Raw genomic sequence first — 10,600 nt, 5'->3', positions numbered from 1 at the left:
TTTAATTTCTACTTGAGCTGCCAGTTCTCTTTTTGAACTATTAATAAACAGTGAATCAATATTGTTAAAACCCCAGATAATAAAAGTTTGTTCTTCTTGGGAATAACTGGCCTTTGATCAGTTAAATGAACACAATTCCAGAAAGTGATCTCCTGCACTACAAAGCCTGGCTTGTTTAAAGTAAGCCCCCGCTGGGGCAGCTAATGATTCTGAGCATCAGGAACTGCTTTGGAGGACAAAAGGTAGTTAAACCTCCCTGGGCATTTTGGACACCACTATACTGTATTGTCTACTTTTCTTGGGGGGAAGTTGTGTGAGATTGAGTCAGTCTTTTATAGGTGCTTGTTGGCCATAAATCAATATGTAAATGAGCTGGTGCTCATGCAGGCAGGATATGAGATTTGACTCAAAAAGGTTGGCACACTAAAAAAGGTTATATATTTGATTAGAATTGCTCACATTCAAAGCACAGATGTGAAACTTGGCACTTACTTGCCGTGACACGAATAGGAGACATACCTAATGCTGAGACAATTTTAACCACTACACACAGGGCCGCTGCTGGCCAAATGGGTGCCCTAAGCAGAACTGTATTGTTGTGCCCCCTCTGTCAAATATTATGGAAGTAAATATTATGGGTAACACTTTACAATAAGGTTCATTAGTTAACTACATTAGTTAACATGAACTAATAATGAACTGCACTTATACAGCGTTTATTAATCTTTGTTAATGTTAATTTCAACATTTAATAATACATTATTAAAATCTTGTTAACATTAGTTAATGCACTGTGAACTAACAATGAACATCTGTATTTTTATTAACTAACGTTAGTGAAGATTAGTAAATACAGTAACAAATGTATTGCTCATGGTTAGTTCATGTTAGTTAATACATTAACTAATGTTTAACTAATGAACCTTATTGTAAAGTGTTACCATATTATGGAAAAAAAAACATATAGGGATCAAAATAGAACTTTAATAAAATATAAAAGTAAATAAATTGTAATGAAATTACATTATTTACAAATTACAATTGTAGCTCTAGACAGTTACTTTCAGCTACGATTTACAGTTGTCTGATTGATGTTATAGTCTCAAGCATTCAGAAATCACGTAAAAGAAAATTAAGCAGTTTTACTATGATAAAACCATGGTAAAGAAAAAAAATAATAATAATTCAAGGGTTGTGATGTCCACATGTTTTTGTTGAAGAAATTATAGAGGCTGTAGCATTTCTATCGCAAAAAAGGTGGCCAAAACTTAAAGATTAAGTGGATATTTGAATTATCCTATGTTTGGTCAATATTAAACAAGGACTTGATCGTCCTGTAACAGCAGCAATTACCATACTTCTTTGTAAACTATTATTTGAAGTAACAAAACCATGGTTACTTTGTGGTTACCATGGTTACAAGAACCATGATTTTTGTTTTTATTCCTAGTAAAACCATGGCTAATTTTCATAAGGGAAACCGTTGTTGGTGGTTAAATTATTACCGACATTAAAACGCGTTATTAACGTCAACAGCCAAAAAAGTTTCACAGGATTATGAATGTAGCCTACTGTTGCACATTTTCACTGGTATGTACGTATTCAAGCTATGCAGTATATGTGGTACAGCATTTGATGTTGATCTCTCAAAGAACTCTTCAAGTTAGACTCAGCAGTTGTCATTTTTTTTTACATACTGTACACATCTTTTTATAGGTCCTACAATGAGCAAATCAGCTGTGCATCATCTCTGGGATTTGGGCAGGAAATGATTGAATATGGTGAGTACTGACACCTGCACCTGTATTCACCTACACTACTTCTCTGGAGTTATCATTGACTTATTGTTTTGTCTCTTTGTTTGAAGGAGGATGAAGCCAGTTGATGAAGATATCAATTCAATGGCCACCAAGTGAAGCACTGTTGCCTGACCCCATCAGGTATCTGCTGGGAAGACTGCATTCACGAACAGCTCTACTGCAACAGCTCAGATGTTACGGGCCATAAAAGAAACTTCACAACTGAACAACTGGAAGATAAGACGAGGGATTCATTTAGGCCATAACTCCAACAAGAATCAATGGTAAGTCCAGTGCAACAATTAAAAATACTATATTTTGTTTATTGATTACTACACCCTAAATACATGTTTTGTCCCTCCAGGACATCTACACAAGGTGGTGTGTGAGGAAAGCGCAGAGGACTGTCAGAGACTCCAGCCACCCGAGCCATGGATTGCTCTCAACGTTAACACCAGGCAGATGTTATCGCAGAACCTTCACCAGCAGACTACGAGACAAGTTCTTTCCACAGACAATCAGACTGAACTGAACTCGTACCAGTAACACAGCACACCAACCTCATATGCACTGCACTCCATCACTTACACTGACTGGACTCTGACTCACTATTATTCTGCACCTTGACATTCTGTTTGCACTAATTCATACCGTACTGCACTGCAAAGGTATATGTGTACTGTGATTATTGTTTATTATTGTTTTCATTTCATGCTCTCTGTATAGTATAATATTTACCATATATTGTTCTCTATATGTATTGAGTTCTTATATATATATATATATATATATATATATATATTTGTGTTGTGTATATATATATTCAATACATGTCATCCATATTGTCATGCTGCAGTTTGCACAGAAGACTTTCACGACCTGTACACTTGTGTTCATGGTATTGTGACAAAAAAGTGATTTGATTTGGATTGGTCACGTCTTTTGTTTGTCAGTTTTACTGTAGGGTGCTGGGTAACAACTGAAAATCGGTTATGACATGGAAGAAGAAGATTATGATGGGGACATGGGCAAGCAAGCAAGAGAAAGAAAACCAGGAGAGCTCTGATGATAAGGAAACTGAATGTGATTCTATGATGCTCAGGACATTTCACCATGCGTGCATTTGGGTGGTTTCATCTGATTAAAATAATATGGTTTAAACATAACCCATTTTTATTTCCCTTGACTATCATGTCTTAATATGCTACTTTAGCTGTCTTTATGCTGTGTCCTCCAGTAAATTATTGCACATGGTATTGGATAATAAAGTATGAAGTAAATATTCTGTATTAGGGATGGTGTTTGGTAAATACACCATTTAATTTAGTAAACAATACATATAATTACTATGATTGTTTTAATTAAAACATCAACATTTGGTCATATTAATGACTACATTACAAGAAGGGAATGCTGAAAGATGCATTAGAAGAGACTGCATGGACTATATTGCTGCAGGCACTTCTTGCACAACTGTACTCAGTTTACCAGGGAAAGATCAACATGAATCCTATACTGTATTATAAGCAAGATGAGCATGGACATTACTGATGTTTAGCACCTGAAGAGGACAAAGACGAGACATTTCTAACACAGATATACAAATTAGGTCTTTTATATTATGAATTGCATGAATTGTATGGCTTTTGCATCATAAACCACACACTGTCTGTACCTTGTCTTACTGAATGACACATTGGCCTTACAGTACAATGAAGTGTCACAATATATAGTGTTTAAATTGGTGTCTTTGTTTACTGTCAACACTGTATTCTTGCTCCTGATCTAATGAAATAAATGGAGCACATTCCAAATAGGCACTGATGTAGATTTTTTTGGGATCTGTTCTTATTCTAAGACAACTATGACTTGCAACTTACATATTGACAAGTTACTGAAAAGACCATCTAAAAATTGTGACTCAGCACAGTTAGTTGTGATATTGAGAATAGATCTGTGTATGTTGTACTGCCCTTCCATCCTCAGGGGCCCAGTCCCCTGGATGAGCAAAAACAATTAACATTTCAAATGGCTGTAAATCAAAGTCTGATTATAGTTTTATAGAGAAATTTGCCAGGACAACTACTTGTGTTAATTAAATAATATTGGACAGAGTTTTCAAACATAATATGGAAATGTGGTATAAAGGTGTTTAAAAGAGTGCTCTTAGTAAAATACCAAACTTCAGCCTGCCTCTTACATATGTCATAAATGTTTGCACAATGAACATGTTTAAATATACCTTTGTTCAAAAAAAGATTGTATTTTCGCCCATTTTATTATTAAACATTTTAAACTACATTACCCATAAGCCTCTGCCATTCAAACGCGAAAAACATGGCGCTGGCATTTGTAGTTTAATAAAGTTATGCTCAGGGTTAGGGTAACGATCCCGGTAAAGTGGTAATTTCTCACGACATAGCAACACTGCACTGTTAACTGAAGGTATTACTGACGTAATAATAACAGCAAAACGTACTTTACAACATTAAGCTTTTTTTAATTTGGGTTAAAAGATAGTCCAATCACAGTGAGTTCTGCGAGTTCAAAGCCAATGGCAACCCAGTTGAGCAGAGGAGTCACACTTACTTGTCCATATATGGTAATTTGTAACAGGATCTTCTGGGATCTTGGGGTGAATGGACAGATAATCAGTTAAATGTTTATTTGTCTCCACTCATTATAAAATTGCAACAACAGATTGCATAGTGTGGCTAACCTGATGCAGCAACAGATTTGTTGATTACAGTGATTTTTTTTTTTTTTTCAAACAAGAAATAGTTCCCATTGTACACATTGTTTACACTAATATTAATGTACAATATTTAAACTCAAAAGTTTGCATACATCAAAATGTTTAATTTGCTTACAAAAAACACCTATAATTATTCAAACATGCTATATTTTTCTACTATTCAATTTTGCTTCTGTAACATTTACAGTGTATTTATAGTGTATTAAAGGAAAACAATCAATCACTTCTGTGTTTCCTGGAAATGGACCCTACAAACTTGCCATTCTTAGATCTGCCAGTTGAACTATGCAAATAAAATAAATAAATAAAATAAAAAATCATGAATCACACATTTTGTAGTCATTTTCCAACATTTATCGATATCTCAAAATTTTCCCATATAGTTCTCTCTCCAGTTTGTGCCACTATGGAGAAAAAAATGAAAACAAAAAAGCAGTTGATTATAAAAATGTATTTGCATGGAGGTAACTAAGAAATATGCAACAGAAAACCCTTTAAAAACATTGTCTATATTCAAAAATAAAAGAGAATTTGTTTACAGAAAATGTTATAAGATAATCAAATAATATGCAAGGCTCCATTTGAAAAGTGCATATTTTCTTCTCTTTAACAAAACAAATAAAAAGGCAAAAATAATTCAAAACAATATTTCAATATTTTACAATTATTACCTTTAAATATATATCTCCTTTAATCATTGTTTGCTACTATTGTGACTAAATGCAAGACAAATTAATGGTTAATATTAATTATAATTTTAAAATGATAAAAGTCAACCATTTTGAGCAAGAATATATATATATATATATATATATAGTGATAGTGACAGGAGTGCAGTGCTCACAGTAGAGATGGGAGTGTTAACTGTACAGGAGAAATTAATACAAGTAGACATGCTAATACTGGAAGTTTGCAGTAAAGGACTGGGAGCAGATCTGCCACACGAGAGAGAGAGAGATGTAGAAGCTTTTGGAAGGGCTGATATTGTGGGACGCTGATGGAGTAATCTGTGAAAAATCCTGCAAGACAGGAAGAGACAGAATTGAACATGATGAACAATAAATACATTGACAACAACAAATGGTAGACAACAACATAATTGCAGCGTGTACGTATAACAGTAAACAGAACATTATTGTCTGTTGGTGTGGATGCTAAAATAGTTATCATTATAGTTCTTGTTCTTGCAGTGAACAGCTTTAAGTGATCTGATTTGGCCAAATTAACTGAAGATCTGATTTGTCACGTAACAAGTTAAAACAGCATTTCCAGACTCTTGCTTCTTAGACAGATATGTTCAATAAAAATCAACACGGAAAGAGACCGCACCAATTTGTAAAGATTAATAAAGATTCCAATGGACTTAAAATAAACTTTATGATACAAACACTCTGACTACTTACAATGGGCACAATCTGCATATAAATACTGTAAAGCTGATATAAAGCCATCCAGCTTTATATCAAGCTGATGTAAAGCTGCTTTGACACAATTTGCATTGCTAAAAGCGCTATACAGATAATAGTGACTTGACTTGACTCTGCAGGAGAGTTGAGGCAATGGCCAATGACAGCAGCAGGAGTAAAAGTGGTAGAATTTTGTATGAGTACGCTTGTACAATATCATATGAATTTGCTGACTTGGTAAATTGTATGAATTATTACTACTTCTACATGACACTTTGTTGAGGGTTCTTCCTGATGGGCTACGTAAACCAAAGTTAAAGAAACATCAAATGCTGTGCAAATGTAACTGCAGTACAGTTTAGTCAAGGTGCTCAGACCAACACAGACGTACCATTGGAAGTGTTTGTCTTTGCAGCTTTTGGTCCTCTCCGTAAACACACAAGATGGCCAAATTCAAATCCCATGATAGGCCTTCCTTTGTTGAGATAGTGTGTTAAAAATGACCAAAGTGACCAAAATATTTGAGAGGAAGGACTGTAAAGAAAGATATTATTAACACGTAAAATAAGGATGCGTTCATTAAAGCAAATCAGCTATAGCTAAATGTGTTCAACATTACCTGTGAAGGGTTGAATCTTTGAAGAACTTGTTGAGCCTTCTTGGCAGCTTCTTCAAGATCAGCAAAATAGGAACGGAAAAGCTGAGAGAGAGAGAGAGAGAGAAAGAGACACACACACACACACACACACACAAAACATTGAATTTTAAATTGTTCATGGAATTCTAAAATGTTGATTTGTTCTACTTTTTAAATGCATCTACATGCATGTTTTTGTTGCATACTGTATATATCTGTTCTAGATTCAATGTAAACACTACGCTTTGGCAATACATTGTAACAATTGTCATGCCAATAAAGCACATATTGAATTAAATTGAATTGAGAGAGAAAGAGAGAGAGAGAGAGAGAGAGAGAGAGAGAGAGAGAGAAAGAGAGAGAGATGGCTTCTTAAAAGAGCTGCTGGAGTGTGTGATCTGGCGTTAACTGCAAGACAGAAAAAAAAATATTGAATTACTTCACAAAAACATATTAAAGGCGTGGCAAGCATTGTGGTTACTGCTTTACAAATAGTATTCAGTACAGTTACTGTTGTAAAAGCATGGTGTTGTGGTTATTGTGCTTTATCTACTAATACCACAGTAAAACTACGGTTACTGTGGTAAACTCATAATACGTGTTGTGGTTATTGTGCTTTAAATACCACAGTAAAACTACGGTTACTGTGGTAAACTCATAGTACGTGTTGTGGTTATTGTGCTTTAAATGCCACAGTAAAACTATGGTTACTGTGGTAAACTCATAGTACGTGTTGTGGTTATTGTGCTTTAAATACCACAGTAAAACTACGGTTACTGTGGTAAACTCATAGCACGTGTTGTGGTTATTGTGCTTTAAATGCCACAGTAAAACCACGGTTACTGTGGTAAACTCATAGTACGTGTTGTGGTTATTGTGCTTTAAATACCACAGTAAAACTATGGTTACTGTGGTAAACTCATAACGTGTTGTGGTTATTGTGCTTTAAATACCACAGTAAAACTACGGTTACTGTGGTAAACTCATAGTACGTGTTGTGGTTATTGTGCTTTAAATGCCACAGTAAAACTACGGTTACTGTGGTAAACTCATACGTGTTGTGGTTATTGTGCTTTAAATACCACAGTAAAACCACGGTTACTGTGGTAAACTCATAATCGTGTTGTGGTTATTGTGTTTTAAATACCACAGTAAAACTACAGTTACTGTGGTAAACCCATACAAAGAGTAGACAGTAAACACAGTTACTTTACTATGGTAAAATCATGAAAAGGTGTTGTGGTTATTGTGCTTTAAATACCACAGTAAAACCACGGTTACTGTGGTAAACCCATACAAAGAGTAGACAGTAAACACAGTTACTTTACTATGGTAAAATCATGAAAAGGTGTTGTGGTTATTGTGCTTTAACTACAAATACCACAGTAAAACTAAGGTTACTGTGGTAAACTCATAGTATGTGTTGTGGTTATTGTGCTTTAACTACAAATACCACAGTAAAAGTACGGTTACTGTGGTAAACTCATAACACGTGTTGTGGTTATTGTGCTTTAAATACCACAGTAAAACTATGGTTACTGTGGTAAACTCATAATGCGTGTTGTGGTTATTGTGCTTTAAATACCACAGTAAAACTACGGTTTCTGTGGTAAACTCATAATCGTGTTGTGGTTATTGTGCTTTAAATACCACAGTAAAATTACGGTTACTGTGGTAAACTCATAACGTGTTGTGGTTATTGTGCTTTAAATACCACAGTAAAACTACGGTTACTGTGGTAAACTCATAGTACGTGTTGTGGTTATTGTGCTTTAACTACAAATACCACAGTAAAACTACAGTTACTGTGGTAAACCCATACAAAGAGTAGACAGTAAACACAGTTACTTTACTATGGTAAAATCATGAAAAGGTGTTGTGGTTACCATACCTACAAAAAATACCACAGTAAAACTACAGTTACGGTGATGAGAGGCATGGTATATGTTGTAGTTACTGTGTATTGACTACACATGACATGGTCGAGCAACAGTTACTATGGTAAAAATATGGTAAATGTATGAACTTTTTACATGATCACAATTATCACACAATACTGGGTTGGTTGATTTGTTGTGCTGTCATCAGCCATGTCTAAAAGCTGAAGACCCATGTCACAACATGATTAGAAACGGTTTCATTTATTTATTTATTTAAAACTGCAACAGGTCTATAATATAAAGTAGAAGTTAGCTAAGGCTAATGTCACTGACAGGTTACCAGCTGTGCTAGCAGCCCACTGTTCCACTAACAGCTCATTTGAACGCATACGCTGCCATTTTAACACATGACCTCATCTAATGTGATGCACAAACACTGAAATAATTAAAATAATACCGTTAAACCCGTGATCTCGTTACATAAAAAGAGTGTTGCCTTTACTTACCTGTTTGAAGGTGCACGCGCATCAGGTGAACCGGGCGAACCGAGCCGTGACTGAGCCTCGCTGGTGACGTCACTGCTGCTGAAGATGCGCGTGGTATTCGGACGCATTGCTCTCCACTGAAGTTAATGGGAAAGATTGGCGTGTCATATGCACGCAAAATTGGACTTTGGCGTATGCATTACACGCAATTTGAAAGTGTAAACTCGTGTTATTTATACGCAGATTGATGAGACCGGGTTAACAATTCCATATAGAAAAGTAGAAAACAAACGGCACAATGCTCAATCACCATGTTTTCATGAAATAAATGTGAATGGTGACCACTGGGACTGTATAGAAAAGAGAAGCTTGGGTTTTTAACTAATGTTTTCTACTTGTGTTTTACACAACAATGAAAGTCATATGGGTTTTAAACAATCATTGAGGGAGAGGGAAAATCACATGTTTAAGCAATTAATTTATTCGCACTACCACTCAAACGAATAATTAAGAAATTTGTAATGTTTTTTGAAAGTCTCTTATGATCACTGTAAAAACAGTAATATTGTAAACATTATTAAATCACAGTTTTAAATTTATTTCAAATTATATTAAATTTATTATTAATTACATACAATTCTATATAATAGCTATTACATTTATTAATTATTTAAATTTATTTTTTGTGATGTAAAGCTGAATTTGCAGCATCATTACTCCAGTCTTTTATCCTTCAGAAATCATTCAAATATGCTTATTTGCTGCTGAAGACACATGTCTTGCTATTATCAATGGTGGAAACAATTGAGCTGCTTTATACTTTTGTGAAAAAATTTGAGAAATTATAATTTAAAAGTTTGGAATAAGTAAATAAAATTAAATTAAAAAAAAAAAAAAGGAAAGGAAAATAAAATTTACTTAATTATAATAATATTTAACAATATTAATGTTATTGTTTAACAATATTACTGTAACAATATGCTGTTTAAAATAAATAAAAATCAAATAAATTGTCACGAATCAGGTCTATGAACTTCCATTCACTCACCACCAGAGGTCACTCGCTCATCACATTGACTCTCACAACACCCATCACACTGGACTCCATTTCCCATCATCCATTGCACTGAGGACACACACAGCTGATTGCACTAATCACACACACCTGATCCTATGCAAACACTGATTACATGCCTTACATAAACCCTGGACTTCCTCTTTCTCCCTGCTGAATGTTGTATGCCCTTATCCCTCTCCTAGCTATAGCTACTCTGCGGAGCCCATGTCGTTTTCTTAGTCTTGCCTTGCCTGTGTTTCTTGGATTAACCCTTTCCATGCCGTTCCGTGTTTCTGTTCAGTTCCTGTATTGTCCTGCGTTTTTCACTCCCCTAGTGTTAGCTGCTGTACGGAACATTTGTTGTTTTCTAGTCTGTGTTCCCAGTATTTACCCCTGTCTCACTGTTCGGACTCTGTTTATTCCTTTGCCCGTGTACCTGGATTATCTCTCTGCCTTGCCCCATTGGATATTGTTTGCCGATCGTAGACCCACGCTTGCCCTAGGATTACTCTGTCTTGTCCCTGCCATACCTGTTTGCCATTGTTTCGACCCTGCCTGTATTTATGACCATGCCTTTAAAT

The 10,600-nt window shown here is 35.0% G+C and overlaps 1 long non-coding RNA gene across 1 annotated transcript; it reads right to left on the bottom strand.

The window, feature by feature from the left end:
- Positions 1–5,263: 5,263 nt before the first annotated feature.
- On the bottom strand, positions 5,264–9,104 carry LOC131527409 (uncharacterized). The gene is made up of 4 exons (XR_009267647.1): positions 8,984–9,104; positions 6,580–7,005; positions 6,352–6,494; positions 5,264–5,573 (listed from the first exon to the last, which is right to left on the bottom strand). It is a non-coding gene; the product is annotated as an uncharacterized LOC131527409 (long non-coding RNA).
- Between the last annotated feature and the right edge of the window lie 1,496 nt (positions 9,105–10,600).

This window comes from Onychostoma macrolepis, chromosome 20 (genome assembly GCF_012432095.1).
Source record: "Onychostoma macrolepis isolate SWU-2019 chromosome 20, ASM1243209v1, whole genome shotgun sequence".
Classification (NCBI taxonomy): Eukaryota; Metazoa; Chordata; class Actinopteri; order Cypriniformes; family Cyprinidae; genus Onychostoma; species Onychostoma macrolepis.
The sequence above is the reverse complement of the archived record's forward strand: the minus strand, read 5'-3'. Positions and strand labels throughout refer to the sequence as shown.